At 35.1% G+C, this 19184-nt stretch overlaps 1 non-coding gene across 1 annotated transcript; it reads right to left on the bottom strand.

Moving 5' to 3' along the window:
* Nucleotides 1-18144: 18144 nt before the first annotated feature.
* On the bottom strand, nucleotides 18145-18217 carry TRNAW-CCA. Its single transcript has one exon. It is a non-coding gene; the product is annotated as a tRNA-Trp (tRNA).
* Between the last annotated feature and the right edge of the window lie 967 nt (nucleotides 18218-19184).

The raw sequence follows: 19184 nt of genomic DNA on the forward strand, positions 1-19184 counted from the left end.
TATAATATGCAAGTCAACTGATAAAGCTTTAGGGAAATTCATTTTGCCTGACTCATTCTATTGATATGTATCACTATGTAATCTATCATTCAGAAGTTCAGAACAATACCCCTAAAATTTAAGGAAGAATATAGTTTAAAGAGATTAGAGTCTTTGAAAAAATAACAAAAAAAATTTAAACAATAAAATTTTCAGAGTTGAATTGCTATAATGAATGATGTACATGCCACTGATTTACATGAAGTGATTACTGGATTTTTCAGTGGCTAAAATTCTCATGAACAGTTTAAAATACAGACTGGTATTCAACTATTTAGTTACAAACCTTTTTGGGGGGAGGAAGAGAACTCCTAATGTAAACATGAAAATCTGTATATGAAGTTTGTATTGGTTAAGTGCCCTTGGCTATAAGCAATACAAAATTGCTTCTAATTCATTTTTAAAAGAATAGAATATTTGAAATATTAATATGATAAATTACAGAATAGAAAAGTGTAGCGCATTTACATTTTAGGAGGTGCCAGATATGGTGCAACTAGTTGGTAGCTCAACAGTCAGAATCTTGGAACACTTTTCCAGATTCATAGTGAAAGATGGTATAAAGTGGAAAGTACTAAAATGTTTGTTTTTTCCTGTAATTGATAGGGACAGAGTAAAGGGACAAAGTAGGTGGTTAAATAGGTAATCCCACTAGGGGACTGCAAATTGAAAAAAATATGAGACTATTGTAAGCTAATGATTACTCAAGAAAGCAGGTTTTCTTAACCAGAAAGCCAAGCTTGCTTAGCAACAAACCATGTAGCAGAAACATGTGACATGCTCCATAACATTAAATCAATGGTGACATAAGACCCATATGCTGCCCAGTGATCTCAGTAACTTAGTGACTCATAAGACATGCTCTCTGCACACGTAAGAAAACAATAATTTGTAGAAAGGCAACATTTCAAAGTAAACACCATCATTGGACTGAGACCTGAAACAGTTTTTCATAGTGCCATAATAGTCTTGGCTTGACCATGTAGGGACAAGAAAACCCTCCTGTCCAACTGGAGGAAGAGCTGATGATATAAGTGTGACATTTACTCAATAATGAGGAAGAAGATGGTCTTTTCATCCTCTCACTATTTATTTGGTTATAAAACAGCAGTCCACTAAGTTGTTGGTGCATGGAACTCTTTTGCCTGGCACTTACAGACCTTTCAAGATTCCTATTCAAGTAAATCCCCTTCCTACCACTTAGCTTCCTGGTGGATTCTTTCTGTGCTGAAGCTTAAAGGACCAGAGAACTTTTGAGCCCCTCAAAATCCCACCTAACAGTTTCATAACGACCAATTTTCAAAATAAGGTATTGTGTAAATAGTTATTTAAATGTTACTTTAAGAAGATATTTTTTTCCAGATCATAAGATGCACCTTTTTTTTTTTTTTTTAACTCATTGGTAATATTACTCTTTTATTAATTCTGGTGTCTATACATATTATATACTATATGATATCAAAGTTGAAGGCTCAGTCTCTCTTCATTTATAAACTTTAAAAATGTATGTTAATCTGAGGCCAATTGATTTTGATGTGGCTACACAGACTTTTAATATATAGAGGAAAATTCCCTGCATTAAATTATTTAGTTGCTGGTCTCCTTTTTATGAGCAAATTTCTTGGCTTTTAAATTATTGAAACCTAACAAAAATTGTAGACTTTGCTTTCCAGGTACAAGAAACAACCCATATTGTACAATATTAAATCCAAACGAGCAAAAACTTAATATTAGGTCAAGGAAAGAACAGGATGTTAGAGCCATTCCAAGTATGCTAGTAGTTTTGGTAAGTGCTTGTCTGAACTTGAAAACATAATGAATATCCAGTCCTAAATTTGGAATATACTAAAGGTTGATAACTTGACCCTACATGATCATGAATGAAGAGATATATTTAAATACACAGGTTATTACTTTTTTAAATTATGAATTTCCAAACTTGGTGAGCATATTCTGTACAAACCACTTTTGTATTTATTGATTAATATAATCTCTATGAAAATTTAAATATACTTTCACATTATATTCATAAAACTATTTGGTGGTGGTTTAGTCATTAAGTCATGTCCAACTCTTGCGACCCCATGGACTATAGCCTGCCACATTCCTGTATCTATGGAATTCTCAAGGCAAGAATACTGCAGTGGATTGCCATTTCCTTCTCCAGGAATCAACCCTTTTTCCTGACCCAGGAATCAAACCCATGTCACCTGAATTGCAAGCAGGTTCTTTATTGACTGAGCTATGAGGGAAGCCCATAAAACTATTTGCTTACTATTTAATTCATGAACTTAAGTTATTAATTTCATGAGGGCAAAGAGATTATTTGGTCATTATTGTACTTTTATATGGAGAAATAACATATGTTCTAAATTAACGTTGAATGAATCTTCAATTCAAGCCCACAAATAGTTTCGAAGTACTGATTTTGTGCTAGGCAAGTTCACACAATGGGGATACAACAAAGATTAGGATGCAAATATGGCTTTTCAAGAGTTTAAAGGTAGAAAATACATATGTGCCTTTGCTGATTGGTAACTTAGCAGATGTAGGATGGAAACATCATGAGCTAGAAAGCATTTGATTTAATATAATATGTACCTCTGAGTTATTGACTTGGAGAAATTGTGGAAGTGTACACTGATATAGATGTTGCATAGTTACTAGCTCAATGAGTCAGTGAAATACCATACTGCTGAAGGGAGAAAGCTTTTTCTAATGATTATTGCTGTGTTTATGCTGCATACTCCTCTACACCAGCAAACTTATCACATATATGGCATCATGCAATTATTTCCATTCCAGAAATAAAGGTCTGTATTGCGGCCCTTATTCCAGTCTCAGTTTAAAATTCTAGGTTGTGGTTTGTTTTCATCTCTTTGCACCTTGAAAACTTTTGTATATGCAAGTTATTTTGTAGTCAACAGCCCTATGGTGTATTTATATATTAATTATGCGCATTTTATGTACTTAATGTGGCCTAGATTCAACTTTAGCACTAGTTGAAGTTATTTTATTTATATATACTGACCAATCTTCTTTACCTCTACATTGTTCATTTTTAATCTTTCACTTCAAATTGCAGTTCAGATTTCATACTTAATCAATAATTTTCCAAATTACCTTGGAAATTAGTTTTAAAAAATCACTAAACCTGGAGTATTAAATTTTATATAAAAATACACATTGTCTAATTCTACCCATTTAAGCCAAATTTAACCAACCTGAGTACCTACATTATCATCCTCCTCAATAAACTTCATGTTTCAGAATGACTGACTAATCCAACCAAAGAAAATGCAAAAAAAGTATCATGAGATTTATTTGCTAGAGACTTCTGGGAAATGTCACTTCCCTAACCAAGGAGAAAGCTACTTTCCTGGGACCAACAATCCCGAACTGCGTCCCCAGGGCCTGAACTTTCGGCACTTTCAGTTTAGAAGCTATGACTCTTTACCTTTATGTGCACTAGGTAACCACCGCTCTTGCATCCATATATAATACATTTTTTTTTTTAAGATCCTTTATCAACCAGAAAAATTGAATCAGCTAAATATATTTGGGTCTACTTTCAGTCTCTACCCAGATAGGCAGAGCATCTCCTTTTTATTAAAGGGTCGTGTTTTTAGGGGAAGACTGCTTTAAATGAATTTATCTCTAGTCCAGTCAACCAGAGCACTCTATCTCACAGACCAGCTTCCCTGCTCAGCCTAAACTTGGCTTTCTGATTTCACCTATCCCTTTAGCAAAACATCACCTTTAGCAATTGTGTTTGCTGACTCCTCATATCCATTTTGGGCCAGGTTACTGCCTGCACGTGACTTGTATTATCTCCCACTGCCTTTGCTATGCTATGTGCCTTAGGAGGTCCCCGACATGCTCCCTGCTTCCTATTAGATCATTGGACAAAACCAGTGCTTATTTTTAGCATATACTTATATTCTTTATATGAAGATTACCTACAGGATTTGTTTTCACCTTCCCCTCTTGTAACTTATATAATCAGTTAACAGAAACACAAATTCAGTACAAATTGAATAAGAGTTTTCATTAGATTCTTGAACTCATCTATCCTATCCTGATGGAAACTGAATTTATTGACTGCCAATATAAGATATGCATCTTTGATATTGTTTTCATAAAATCTAATTCTACCTTCAGTTTATGAACAGCTCTAGCCTTTTTTCATCAGAAGAAAACCTAACATACTAATTGAAATATTTGGCTACTTTGTTAAGAATATGCATATAATAATGCTCCTAAAATCATTTACAATCTTTCTGTGGCATGACAATATGTCCATTTTCTTTCAGAATATACTTTGAGGAAATATTTCAGTAGTTAAAAAAAAAAATAGTAATGTTGTATTTTATGCAAAGAGACCAATTACCCATTTCCATCTTTCTTTTGCCAATGCTTGAGGGCATATTAGTCAACATGTGGCTAAATGCTTCTACAAGTTAGCTTTGCTAAGAACATTTTCAGCTCAGTTCAGTCACTCAGTCGTGTCTAACTCTTTGTGACCCCATGGACTGCAGCACACCAGGCTTCCCTGTCCATCACCAACACCCAGAGCTTGCTCAAACTCATGTCCATTGAGATAGTGATGCCATCCAACCATCATCTTCTGTTATCCCCTTCTCTTCCTGGCTTCAAACTTTCCAAGCATCAGGGTGTTTTCCAATGAGTCAGTGCTTCCCATCAGGTGGCCAAAGTATTGGAGCTTCAACTTCAGCATCCAATGAATATGCAGTACATTCAATGCATATTCAGTATTTCCAATGAATATTCAGGACTGACTTCCTTCAGAATGGACTGATTTGATCTCCGTGCTGCCCAAGGGACTCTCAAGAGTCTTCTCCAACACCACAGTTCAAAAGCATCAATTCTTCAGCGCTTAGCTTTCTTTACAGTCCAACTCTCACATACATATATGACTACTGGAAAAAACTTAACTTTGACTATAAGGATATTTGTCAGCAAACTAATGTCTCTGCTTTTTAATATGCTGTCTAGGATTGTCATAGCTTTTCTTTCAAAGAGCAGGCATCTTTTAATTTAATGGCTGCAGTCACCAACTGCAGTGATTTTGGAGCCCAAGAAAAGAAAGTCTGTCACTCTTCCATTGTTTTCTCATTTATTTGTCATGAAGTGATGGGACCAGATGCCATGATCTTAGTTTTCTGAATGTTGATTTTTAAGCAAGCTTTTTCACTCACCTCTTTCACTTTCATCAAGAGGCTTTCTGTTCCTCTTCACTTTCTGCCATAAGGATGGTGTCATCTGTATATCTGAGGTTATTGATATTTCTCCCAGTAATCATGATTCCAGTGTGTGCTTCATCCAGTCTGGCATTTCGCATGGTGTACTCTGCATATAAGTTAAATAAGCAAGGTGACAATATACAGCCTTGACAGACGCCTTTCCCAATTTGGAACCAGTCCTTTGTTCCATGTCTGGTTTTAACTGGTGCTTCTTGATTTGCATACAGATTTCTCAGGAGGCAGGTCAGGTGGTCTGGTGTTCCCACCTCTTGGAGAATTTTCCACTGTTTGTTATGATCCACACAGTCAAAGGCTTTGGTGTAGTCGATAAAGAAGTAGTAGATGCTTTTCTGGAACTCTCTTGCCTTTTCAATGATCCAACAGATGTTAGCATTTGATCTCTGGTTCCTCTGCCTTTTCTAAATCTAGCTTGAACATCTGGAAGTTCTCAGTTCACATACTGTGGAAGCTTTGCTTGGAGAACTTTAACATTTTTAGACAGATCTTAAATCTCTGATGTTCTTATTTTGTCTTTAAATGCTTTTTATTTTTTAAAATTTTCTTCTCTTTCTTATCACTTATGGAAACTTATTAGAATGGAAAAATCAATTAAGTGCATTTGGTTTGGTAAATATAGAGTATTTTATAATTAAAATTCATCCTTCACTATAAATAGAGTGAAATGTTATATGCAAATATTGAGATGATAAAACTTTTATTTCTAAATTTTAAGTCAATGGAACTGCACATCTCTTAGATACTTTCTAAAACAACAAGACCCTTCTTTAAAAGCCATTGAATCAAAAAGCATTGGCTAATAAATATGAATACCTCATGCTGGTGTATTTTTTTCTCCAGAAATACTTGTGAGTCTTCATAATTTTTTATCACACAGCTTATTTCAAAGACATGGGAAATATTAGAAAATCCAACAATCAATCAGTAACACTCATCAGGACAGAATGTTTCAGAAAACAGTTTAAATATATGTTATGTCAATCTTGGAAAATGGTTAAACCATCAGAGAACACATTTTTTTTTTTCCTTCATCTCATCACTCAGGATCAAATGGAACATAGACCAAATATGTTACAAATGCATTATCAATTTTAGCTTTACCAATCACATATGAATGGATAATTTTTATATGGCAAAGGAGGAGAAATATATTTTTATGCAATGAGTTTGTTCATAATTATTGAAGGTATAATTGTTTTTCCCTTTCACAAAAAAACACCGACACTACTCACATTAAGTATAAATAGATTTTGCTCTTGCTTACTGACTGTATAAGCAAAACGTGACTTCCTGCAGACACTTGCCTCTTATACTTTATGTCTAGGAAAGAATTCAGATTGGTGATTAGAAAAATTATTCTTTTTCCTACTTCCAGGAAAAGGGGAAACTCTCTCTTAAAGAAAGAAATAGAATGTCCACTTCTTAAGCAACTTTTTAATGGAAAATTGTATGACTGAGTGAACAACAGCAACACCTTATTCTTTTTATTGCAATAGCTATATTTGCTTAATATTTAATATATTGTTTGTATACACTATATTAATTTATTTGATCCTATTAAACTGTCCTCAAGGTTTTGGATGAGGCAGCTGAGGCACAAATAGGTTGAGAAAAAACTGAAATTGTTAGTTCTTCAGTCATGTCCAACTCTTTGCAACTCCATGGAGTGTAGCCTGCCAGATTTCTGTCTGTGGAACACTACAGGCAAGAATACTGGAGTGAGTAGCCATTCCCTTCTCCAGGGGATCTTCCCAACCCAGGAATTGAACCTGGGTCTCCTGCATAGAAGGCAGATTCTTTACAGTCTGAGCCACCATGGAAGCCATCAGAGTTAGAGAGTAGAGAATACTAACTTACTTTCTTCTCTGAGATGTAACACAAGTCCAAGGTCATATAGATAACTGTTCCCAGCATGTAAAAGAGGCAGAATATAACATTTTCCTTCAATATAAGATGCTGAGCTTACTGAAGAGAAAATAATTGGTTCTTGTACTTTCAGTACTGTATCACACTCTTTCAAAATGTCTCCATTATACTTAAATATTATCTGGTGAAAAATTCTACTCTAACATTGTAAAACCCACAAAAAACACACAATCAAGTCCAAAATACAAAACAGCATCTCCACTCTTATTCCCCATATACAGTTATTTTAATGAGAATATCTATTTCCTATGTATCACATGTGCATAACCAACTGAACTAGATATCTGGAAGTGTTTCATTTTTACTTTCTTCTTGCCCACTTCCTACAACAAATCAACACTTAGGCTATTTCTTCATTCCTGCCTTCCTCTGTGCCTCTTTGGCAAAATTCTTCTTGCTTGTGTTTATTTGAAAATACAGTAACATGTCACTTAGGCTGTTGCATAGCCTCTACATTGCCTTCCCTTGTTCATAGCCTTGAGCTACTTGACACTTTACTAGCAATCTAAATCTCTGATTTTGTTTGTCATTTTCCAGCTTCCAAATGTTTAGTGATATTTCATTCCTCTTAGCACTCATGGCCTCCATAGTCTGAGTTTTGTTAGCCCCACCAGTTACGTTATCTTGTTCTAGTGCAACCTTCTTCTGCTCACTAAAATTCTGCCTCTCTCTAAATTCGTGGAGACTAGTCAATTGCAAATCTTCCTTCAGTAGTCAATTTAAGCTATAGCTTCTGTGACTTTGCAGTCCATTTTCTCTAAATTTTGTAATTCTTTTCTTTCCTAAATGATGCTTGTCATAATCCTTGTTTTTATTCAGTTGATAAGTTGTGTCCAAAACTTTGAGAGCCCATGGACTGAAGCATATCAGGCTCCTCTAGTCTACACTATCTCTCAAATTCATGTCCATTGAGTCCATGATGCTATCTAACCATATCTTGCTCTGCTGGCCCCTTCTCCTTTTGCCTTCAGTCTTTCCCAGCATCATGTCTTTTCCAATGAGTAAACTTTTCACAGCAGGTGGCCAAAGTATTGGAGTTTCAGTTTCAGTATCAGTCATTCCAATGAATAGTCAGGGTTGACTGGTTTGATCTCCTTGCAGTCAAAGGGACTCTCTAGAGTCTTCTCTAGCATCACAATTCAAAACCATCAATTCTTTGCCACTCAGCCATCTTTATGGTCCAACTCTCACATCCAAACATGACTAATGGAAAAACTATAGCTTTGACTATACACACGTTTGTTAGCAAAGTTATGTCTCTGCTTTTCAATATGCTGTCTAGGTTTGTCGTAGCTTTTCTTCCAAGGAGCAAGTGTTGTTTATTTTCATGACTGCAGTCCACATCTGTAGTGATTTTGGAGACCAAGAAAATAAAATTTGTCACTGCTATCCTGTTCTATTTGCCATGAAGTGTTTGGAATAGATACCATGATCTTTGCTTGCTTTTTTGCTTTGTTTTATTAATATTGAGCTTCCAGCCCAATTTTTCACTCTTTCACCCTCATGAAGAAACTCTCTAGTTCCTGTAACTTTTCTGCTACTAGAGGGTTATCATCCACATATCTGAGGTTGTTGATGTTTTTCCAGCAATCTTGATTCCAGCTTGAGTCATCCAGCCCAGTATTTCACATGATGTAGTCCACAATTAAGCTAAATAAGCAGAGTGAAAATATATAGCTTTGTTGTACTCCTTTCCCCAATTTTTAATGAGTCAGTTGTTCCATGTCCTGTTCTGTTTCTTCTTGACTCTCATACAGGTTTCTCAGGAGGAAGGTAAGGTGCTCTGATATTCCCACCTCTTTAAAAACGTTTTGTACCTTGCTGTGATTCACAAAGTCAGAGGTTTTAGCATAGTCAATGAAGCAGAAGTACATGCTTTTTTTTTTTTTTTCTGGAATTCCCTTGCTTTCACTATGATCCAGTGAATGTTGGCAATTTGATCTCTGGTTCCTCTGCCTTTTTAAAACCCATATTATGCATCTAGAAATTCTCAGTTCACATGCTGCTGAAGCTTAGAAGAATTCTTTGAAAAATTTTGAACACAATCTTGCTAGTACATAAAATGAGCACCATTGTATGGTAGTTTGAACATCATTTGGTGTTGCCTTTCTTTAGGTTGGAATGAACACTGACCTTTTCTAGTCCTATGGCCAGCACTGAGTTTTCCAAAGTTGCTGGCATATTGAGTGCAGCACTTTTTTTTTTTTTCAATAACTCAGCTGGAATTCCATCACTTTGTTTGTAGTGATGTTTTCTAAGGCCCACTTGACTTCATACTCGAGGATGTCTGGCTCTAGGTGAGTGACCACACCATTGTGGTTATCTGAATCATTAAGATCTATTTTGAAGGGTTTTTCTGTGCATCCTTTCCACCTCTTAGTCTTTTCTGCTTCCTTTAGTTGCTTACTATTCCTGTCCTTTATTGTGCCATGTTTTCATGAAATACTCCCTCGGTATCTCTAATATTCTTGAAGACACCTCTGGTCTTTTCCATTGTATTGTTTTCCTCTATTTCTTCACATTATTCATTTAAGAAAGCCAGCTTTTCTCTCCTTGCTATTCTCTGGAACTCTGCCATTTCTTTGCCTTGCCTTTCACTTCTCTTCTTTTCTCAACTATGTGAAAGCCTCCTCAGACAATCACTTTGCCTTCTTCCATTTCTTTTTGGCGGGATGGTTTTAGTCACTGCTTCCTGTACAATGGTTGGATGGTATCACCGATTCAATGGACATGAACTTGGGCAAACTCCAGGAGTTGGGGTGGGACAGGGAAGCCTTGTATGCTGTAGTCCTTGTGGTTGCAAAGTGTCTGACACGACTTGGCTTGGCAACTGAGTAACCTGTACAATGTTATGAGACTCTATCTATAGGTCTTCAGGCACTCTGTCTACCAGATCTAATCCCTTGACTCTCTTTCTCACTTCCACTGTATAATCATAAATGGTTTTATTTTAGGTCATACCTGAATGGTCTATTTTTTTTTTTTTCCTTTCCCTACTTCTTCAATTTAAGCCTGAATTTTGCAATAAGGACCTCATGATCTGAGTCACAGTCAATTTCAGGTCTTGTTTCTACTGACTGTATAGAGCTTCTGTGTCTTCACCTGCAAAGAATAACTCTTAACCTTATATTATGTTTAAAGCAATTAGTTTCTGTGTCCAAATATTTTAACAGATTTTAAATACCTAAAAAACAGTAAACCTAACATAGTTTCTGGCATACTATAAGCAAGCAATACTATTTCACAAAATCAAACATTGCTTAATTAATAAAAAAGAAGCAATGCAATAAGTTTAGTTCCTCTAAAAATTTATAGGTTTACTATTAAAAGGATCATATTTTCAAGTTCTATAGAATTTCTTAGCAGATGAATTCTGAATTGTTTGAAATACAATGTAAACTTAGCTATAAAGAAAATTGTATAAGTATGGATTGAGTTTTGGCTTAAATATAAATGCATTTATATATAATCATATATAATAATATATTGCATATATATGTAATCATAATGCATAGATATATATTATAGATTCATATTTGGTTTATACGCTAGCCCAAATTTGTTTTTGTTTTTTTAATTTTTGGCTGCTCTATTTCTTCAGTTCTTCACATGGATTTTCTTTAGTTATAATGATGAGCAGAGGCTAGTCTTCACTGCAGTGCACAGGTTTTTCATTGCAGTGGCTCTCTTTCTGTGGAGCACAGGCTCTAGGCATCCAGGCTTCAGTAGTTATGACACGCAGGCTCAGTAGTTGCAGCTTGTGTGCTCTAGGTGTGGGCTCAGTGGTTGTGGTGCATGGGCTTAGTTGCCCTGAAACATGTGGAATTTTTCCAAATCAGGGATTGAACCCATGTATCCTGCACTTACAGGTGGATTCTTAACCACTGGACCACCAGAGAAGTCCAAGTGTTACTGTTTTTTACTTTAATGAAAACAAAAACATAGTAGAAAATAATTAACCTCAAGTCAAAATGAAACTCTTACTTAATATATATTCAGAATTTAAACATATCTATAAAGCCAGAGGTTCAATTGAACTGCTTAAAAATTGGGGAAGTTTTCACAAAAGGATAAAATTTCCTCTAAATTTTAAGATGTAGTCTTTTGTAAGGTATTTCCATGAGTGTTTGTCTTTGGTTAAAATCTCCAATACATTCATTCAACAATTATTTTATTTCCTTGAAGAATGTTATATTTTCTTTCAAATTTTATTTACTTGAACATTTCTTCTAAGCATTTCTACTAAGGAATTCCTTAATAAGAAAGAATCTAAAATACATTTTTAAAGAAAAATTCGATATGCTTATTGTCACAATTTTGAATGATGGTTAATTTCTGAACTGGCAAAAAATACTTCTGTTTTATGTGCTCTAGCATTTCTTCAACTGAGGATGATATGATTGGAGAACACAGATGTGCTTAAATATTAATAACAATCACTGCATATTCAGAAAGAATGTGTATAATTTGGTAGAGCTTAATTGCAATATGAAACACACAGCAATTTGCTTATCTATGAAAATGAAAAAAAATACCTATTCAGAGAAGCATTTCATTAGCTTTCTTGGCAGTGCTTTTAGAAAGAATCAGTGCCAGATGTGGACACAAAGGAGAGAACCAGAAATTAAATCAAGGAAATTCTTGGCTATTGTAAACTCATTTGTGTCTAAACCTATTTGCTTTAATTTTTATTATGTATATATTTTCTCATCCTCCATATATATTCTCCAGCTAGAAATGCTCTATTTGTTATAAATAGTGCATCCTAGAAATGCAATACAAATTGTAAATAATATCTTTCATATGAAATAATGACATAATCATAGAATTAGATGAGACAACATGTAATGAACCTTTCTTCATAATATTTATCTAACAATCTGGATAGTTTCCCTTCATTTTGAACTATATATTCTTTTTGAGAAAAAGTTAATATTTAACCTTGTCACTCATTTGTAACATGATCCTTTCTTTTAATTTTGTTTATGATACTTGTTTTGGCTTTGAATAGAAAGAATATATAGATATACACAAAAATAATTTACAAATACATCTGTGCCTGGTCACAACATACTTAAGTATGTCTTTCTCAGTTATTGAAGTCATGATGTTAGGGAATGATAAATTCAATGAATAATCCTATGTAACTTGAAAAGAAGTAACAGACAAGAATAAGACTTAAAGGGAATATGTAGTTTCTTGTATTAGTTTATAAATTCAAACTAAATCATATTAAAAACTCACATAATTACAAAATTTTAATAAAAATATTTAAATTGACAAATAATATGGAGCAATGGTTTTCATACTTGGATGTAAAACAATTAATTAGACATCAGTGAAAAATGTAAAGTTTCAGTATCCTTCAACAACTGAATTACAATCTTCGAAGGGTGGAACTCCAAAATATGTATACTAATTGCTCCTTGGCTGATTTTCTCCATTAAGGATGGCACAATGAACATACTTTCTCTAATCAGTGAGTATTTTGATCCTCATTTGAAGACCTCTAGTATGTTCCAGATATTTTCCTAGTGTTAAACAAATCCATGCTTTATGAATGCTGTTAGATTTCTCCAAGAGCCTTATCCCCTCTACAGCATAAATATAAATGTTAAAGTTACAAAGAGTTAATCTATCCAGCTCTTATAAAGAAGTAATAGACATGAGTTTTATATTCTGGCTAGCTTTCATAGACACTTTTCAGACTGAGAGAACTGTGTGTATGTATGTATGTGTGACTATCCTCCAACTTTGTCTTTCCACTCAAATGTATCTAATTTGGAAAAACAAAAACAAAACATTGTTGATTGTGTTAAAACCTCATTTTATTACTTTATACATATTCTGTTCTATAATCACATGAAATGGACATTTATTTGTAGCATAAAAGTGAAATAATGGTATTAATTATTATTGTATTTTTTCCTTAAATCAACTTAATTTTGGAGTTTTTAAAAGCAAGATGATGTCTGTGTCTCCGTTGCTGCCTTGCAAATAATTTCATCAGTTCCATCTTTCTAGACTCCATATATATATGCATTAACATGTGATATATGTTTTTCTCTTTCTGACTTACTTAACTATGTGTAATAGGCTGTAGGGACTCTGTACAACAACCTAGAGGGGTAAGAATGGGAAGAGAGATGGGAGGTTGGTTCAAGAAGGAGGGGGCATATGTATACCTCTATCTAATACATGTTGATGTTTGGCAGAAACCAACACATTACTGTAAAGTAATTATCTTTCTACTAAAAATAAATAAATTTAAAAAACAAAAAGCAAGAAGATGCATTAAGCATCCAAAACACCTTAACTATTACTCTGCAATTAATATAATACTCTAAATGAAAAACTTAAATCATATTTGTGTGATTTAAAAGTGTAATAAAAGCATGAGTTTTCCTGTGTGCCAGAGTAGTACCAATAAGGTGCTTCTGAGCTAAAAAAATTCCATGGTCAGCTACTACAAGTCACAACAGAAATATCAAACTGTGTGCATGAGATGATCTCATGTCTGAATTATCATGGATCAGATCTTCCTGCAAACAGCACTGCAAGACTGATGAGGCAAAGTAAGATAGATTAAGTATGTAGATATTAAAAGCTGAGCAACACACAAGGATTCTCGCTACTAACATAAGAAATGACTAGAATCTTGTGCTAACCTTTCTTAAAAAAATACAAATTTTGATTTTATTGTTGATCTACTGAGTTGATAAAAATATGATATTGCTAATATATTTGTCAGTTCAGTCTCTCAGTCCTGTCCAACTCTGTGTGACTCCATAGGCTGCAGCACACCAGGCTTCCCTGACAATCACCAACTCCTGGAGCTTGCTCAAACTCATGTCCATCAAGTCCATGATGTCATCCAACCATCTCATCCTCTGTCATCCCCTTCTCTTCCTGCCTTCAATCTTTCCCAGAATCAAGATCTTTTCCAATGAATATATTTGCAATTAAATTTTAAAATAAAAATGCTATTTATTTTTATTTCCTGTGAAATTTCCTCACTTTAGAACCAGGAAATATTGAAAGGAGTTCTAATCTCCTGGAAGTATAAAAAGACGTCATTGGCTGAGAAAATATCTTATAGTTTCTAAGAGAGAAAGCAATTTTTTAATGTCACCCGGATCTCATTTTTCTATTTTATAACAAGTATGTAGGAGAGATTTCCAAAAGAACAAACCAATAGAAGATATATGAATAGATATAGGAAAATATTCATTTGTCATGAAGAATTGGCTCATGTGATCTTGGAGGCTGAGAAATTTCATGATCCTCTCTCCAAAAGCTGGTGGCCCAGCAAAGCCAATGGCATAGTACCAGTCCACATCCGAAAGATAGAACCAGGAGAAACAACAGGGTAAGTGTCTGTCTGAGTTCAAAGATCTGAGAACCAGTAGCATCAGTCCAAGGGCAGGAAAAGATGGATATCCCAGTTCAATCTGAGAGAACAAATGTCCTTCCCTTCCTCTGTCTTTTTGTTCTCTTTGGGCCTTGAGTGAATTGGAAGATGCCCACCCACATTAGTGAGGGAATCTTCATTACTCAGTCTACCAATTCAAATGCTAATCTCTTCCTCAAATATCTTCACAGACATTCCCAGAAATAGTGTCTTACCTAATGTCTGAGCAACTCATAGCCAGTCAAGTTGACAATTAGGATCATCATCACAAGACTAGAGACAACATTTTAAATGTATACTATTTAGGTTTTTCTTTTGAAGTTTCATGAAACAAATAACAAATATATGAAAAAAAAAAATATATGGGAAGCCCAAATGGGTTACATAATCACAAAAATTACACCTCTTAGCATTTGAAAAAGCAGAGGAGCCAGAGATCAAATTGCCAGCATTCATTGGATCATTGGCGCACTTAAGAGTTGATGCTTTTGAACTGTGGTGTTGGCGAAGACTCTTGAGAGTCCCTTGGACAGCAAGGAGATCCAACCAGTCCATCTTAAAGGTAATCAGTCCTGAATATTCTTTGGAAGGACTGATGATGAAGCTGAAACTCCAATACTTTGGCCACCTGATGCGAAGAGATGACTCTTTGGAAAAGACCCTGAGGCTGGGAGAGATTGAGGGTAGGAGGAGAAAGGGACAACAGAGGATGAGATGGTTGGATGACATCACCAACTCAATGGACATGAGTTTGAGGAAACTCCGGGAGTTGGTGGTGGACAGGGAGGTCTGGTGTGCTGCAGTCCATGCGGTTTCAAAGAGTTGGACTGGACTGTGCTACTGAACTGAACTACTTGGATCATAGAGAAAGCTAAGGAAGTCCAGAAAAAACATCTGCTTCATTTATTATGCAAAAGCCTTTGACTGTGTGGCTCACAACAAACTGTGGAAAATTCTTAAAGAGATGGGAATACCAGACCACCTTGCCTGTCTCCTGTGAAACCAACATGTGGATCAAGAAGCAACAATTAGAACTGGACATGAAACAACAGACCAATTCAAAATTGGGAAAAGAGCATGTCAAGGCTGTATATTGTCATGCTGGATTGTTTACCACTGAGCCACCTAGGAAGCCCCTTCATATTCAGAACACATCACATGAAATGTCAGGCTGGATGAATCACAAGCTGGAATCAAGATTGCCAGGACATGGGTATACCTATGATCTGACTCTTGTAGACATTTGACAGAAAACAACAAAATTCTGTAAAGCAATTATCCTTTAATTATAAAATAAATTAACTAAGAAAAAAAAGATTGTGGGGAAAATATAAACAATCTCAGATATGTAGGCAACACTCTAATGGCAAAATGGGAATATGAACTAAACAGCCTCTTTATGAGGATGAAAGAGTCAAGTGAAAAGGCTGGCTTAAAACTCAACATTCAAAATATTAAGATCATTATATTTGGTCCCATCACTTCAAGGCAAATAGGTAGGGGAAAAGTAGAAACAGTGACAGAATTTATTTTCTTGGGCTCCAAAATCACTGCAGGTGATGACTGCAGCCATGACATTAAAATACACTTGCTCCTTGGAAGGAAAGCTATGACAAATTTAGACAGTGATTTAAAAAAGGGAGATGTCACTTTGCTGACAAATGTCCTTACAGTCAAAGCTATGGCTTTTCCAGTAGTCATGTATACATATGAGATACGGACCATAAAGAAGGTTGAGCACTGAAGAATTCATGCTTTTGAATTGTGCTGTTGGAGAAGACTCTTCAGATTCCCATTGATGTGGGGAGACCAAACCAACCAATCCTAAAGGAAATCAACTCTGAATATTCATTGGAATGACTGATGCTTAAGCTGAAGCTCCAATACTTTGTCAACCTGATGAGAAGAGCTAACTCACTGGAAAAACCCTGACACAGGAAAGAATGAGATGATTGGATAATATCACTGACTCAATGGACTTGAGTCTGAGGAAACTCGGGGAGATAATGAAGGACAGAGAAACCTTCTGTGCTGCAGTCCATGGGATCATGAAGAGCCGAACATAACTTTGCAACTGAACAACAACAACAAGCATCTGCCTGCTGTGAAAAAATTGGCATAATTGACCTTATCTAAAGAAAGCTAATTCAGTTAAAATCTTTAATACATATCTTATTTCATTTGTTAATTTGACTAACATTTAAGGAATTTATAAATTACCAGATTTATCACCAGATTTCTCACATGAAAGACATTAAAAATGAAAATATTATAATATTTCAACCTAAAGGCATTGCATGTGTAATGAATTATATTTTTGTTACATTTACTAATGATATTTCCGGGCCCACAGTCACAGTTACTTTCTGAGGTAGACAATATATTTGCCCCTATAAAAGTCATTTCCAATTACTTATGGGATTGCACTGACTTATATAGCAAAAGACACTTTTCAGATGTAATTAAAATTGCTGATTGTAGCCTTAATGGCATCGTAGATGACTTTAATCCTCATATCAACTTAAACTAATTTTATATAAATGAGGAACTATCTTCTTCTGTCTTCCTCCCAATCCTGCCTTCATGCCCTGTCCAGGAACTGACTGCATTGGAAGGAAGATTAATTAAAAAGTTAACTATTTTTAAAATTTATTTATTTCAATTGAAGGATAATTAAAATATTGTGATGGTCTTTGCCATCAACATGAATCAGCCATGGGTATACATGTGTCCCCCCATCCTGAACCTCCCTCCCACCTCCTTTCCCAACCTATCCTTCTGGTTTTCCCCAGAGCACCGGCTTTGTGTGCCCTTCTTCATACATGGAACTTGCACTGGTCATCTATTTTCATATGGTAAGGTACATGTTTCAATGCTATTCTTTTAAATCATCCTACAAACTGATCCTCACTTTCTCCCACTGAGTCTAAAAAGTCTTTTTTTAAGCTGTGTCTCCTTTGCTGCTTCGTTATTGTCTTTCTAAATTCCATATATATGCATTGATAACAGTATTTGTCTTTCTGTTTCTAACTTACTTCACTCCGTATAATAGGCTCCAGGTTCATCCACCTCACTAGAACTGACTCAAATGCATCCCTTTTTATAGCTGAGTAATATTCCACTGTGTATATTTACAACTTCCTTATCCATTCATCTGCTGATGGACATCTAAGTTGCTTCCATGTACTAGCTGTTATAAATAGAGCTGCAATGAACATTGGATACATATGTCTCTTTCAATTCTGGTTTCCTTGGGGTGTATGCCCAGTAGTGGGATTGCTGGGTCATATGGCAGTTCTATTCCCAGTTTTCTAAGGAATCTCCACACTGTTGTCCATAGTAACTGTACCAGATTTTACTCCCAGTAACAGTGTAAGAGGGTTCCCTTTTCTCCCCACTCTCCAGCAATTATCTGTAGACCTTTTTGATGATGACCATCTTGACTGGAGAGATGATACCTCATTGCGGTTTCCTTCTCCAGGGGTTCTTCCCAACCCAGGGATTGAACCTGGGTCTCCTGCATTGGAGGCAGATGCTTTAACCTCTGAGCCACAAGGAAGCCCAATAATGAGTGATGTTGAGCATTTTCTCATGTGTTTATTAGCCATCTGTGTCTTCTTTGGGGCAAAAAAAAAAAAAAGTTTGTTTAGGTCTTTTGCCCACTTTTTGATCAGATTGTTCATTTTTTTCCTGTTACTGAGTTGCATGAGCTGCTTGTATATTTTGGAGCTTCTTTGTCAGTTGCTTCTTTTGCTATTATTTTCTCTGATTCTGAAGGTTGATTCCTCCAGTTCAATTTTTCTTCCTCAGTATTACTATGGCTATTTGAATTCTTTTGTTTCTCCATACTAATTGTGAAGTTATTTGTTCTAATTCTGTGAAAAATACTATTGGTATTTTGATTGGGATTTTGTTGAATCTATAGATTCCTTTGGGTAGTATACTCATTTCCACTATATCCATTCTTCTAATCCAATAACATGGTATATTTCTCCATCTATTTGTGTCATCTTTGATTTCTTTTTTTTTTTTAATCTTTGATTTCTTTCATTAGTGTTTTATAGTTTTTTGTACAGGCCTTTTGTTTCTTTAGGTTAATTTCTTTTTAAGTATTTTATTATTTCCATTGCAATGGTGAATGGGATTGTTTCTTTAATTTTCTGATTTTTCATTGCTGGTGTATGAGAGTGCAAGTTGCTTCTGTGTATTAATTTTATACCATGCATCTTTACTATCTTAACTGATTTTCTCTAGTCATTTTCTGGGGACATCTTTAGGGTACACTGGGAGTTCTACATTTTCTTTTCCTATACAGATTCTTTTTATTTGCTTTTCTTCTCTGATTGCTGTGGTTAGGACTTTAAAACTATGATTAATAGTAGTAACAAGAGTTGGTACCCTTTTCTTGCTCCTGATTTTAGACTAAATGCTTTCAATTTTTCACCATTGCATGTGCTTAACTATTAATATTTAGCCCAGTTTTGCTAGAAGATGCTTCCTTCTTGATTGTTAAATCCTGAAACTAT

The sequence above is a fragment of the Cervus canadensis genome, chromosome 9, assembly GCF_019320065.1.
Source record: "Cervus canadensis isolate Bull #8, Minnesota chromosome 9, ASM1932006v1, whole genome shotgun sequence".
Classification (NCBI taxonomy): Eukaryota; Metazoa; Chordata; class Mammalia; order Artiodactyla; family Cervidae; genus Cervus; species Cervus canadensis.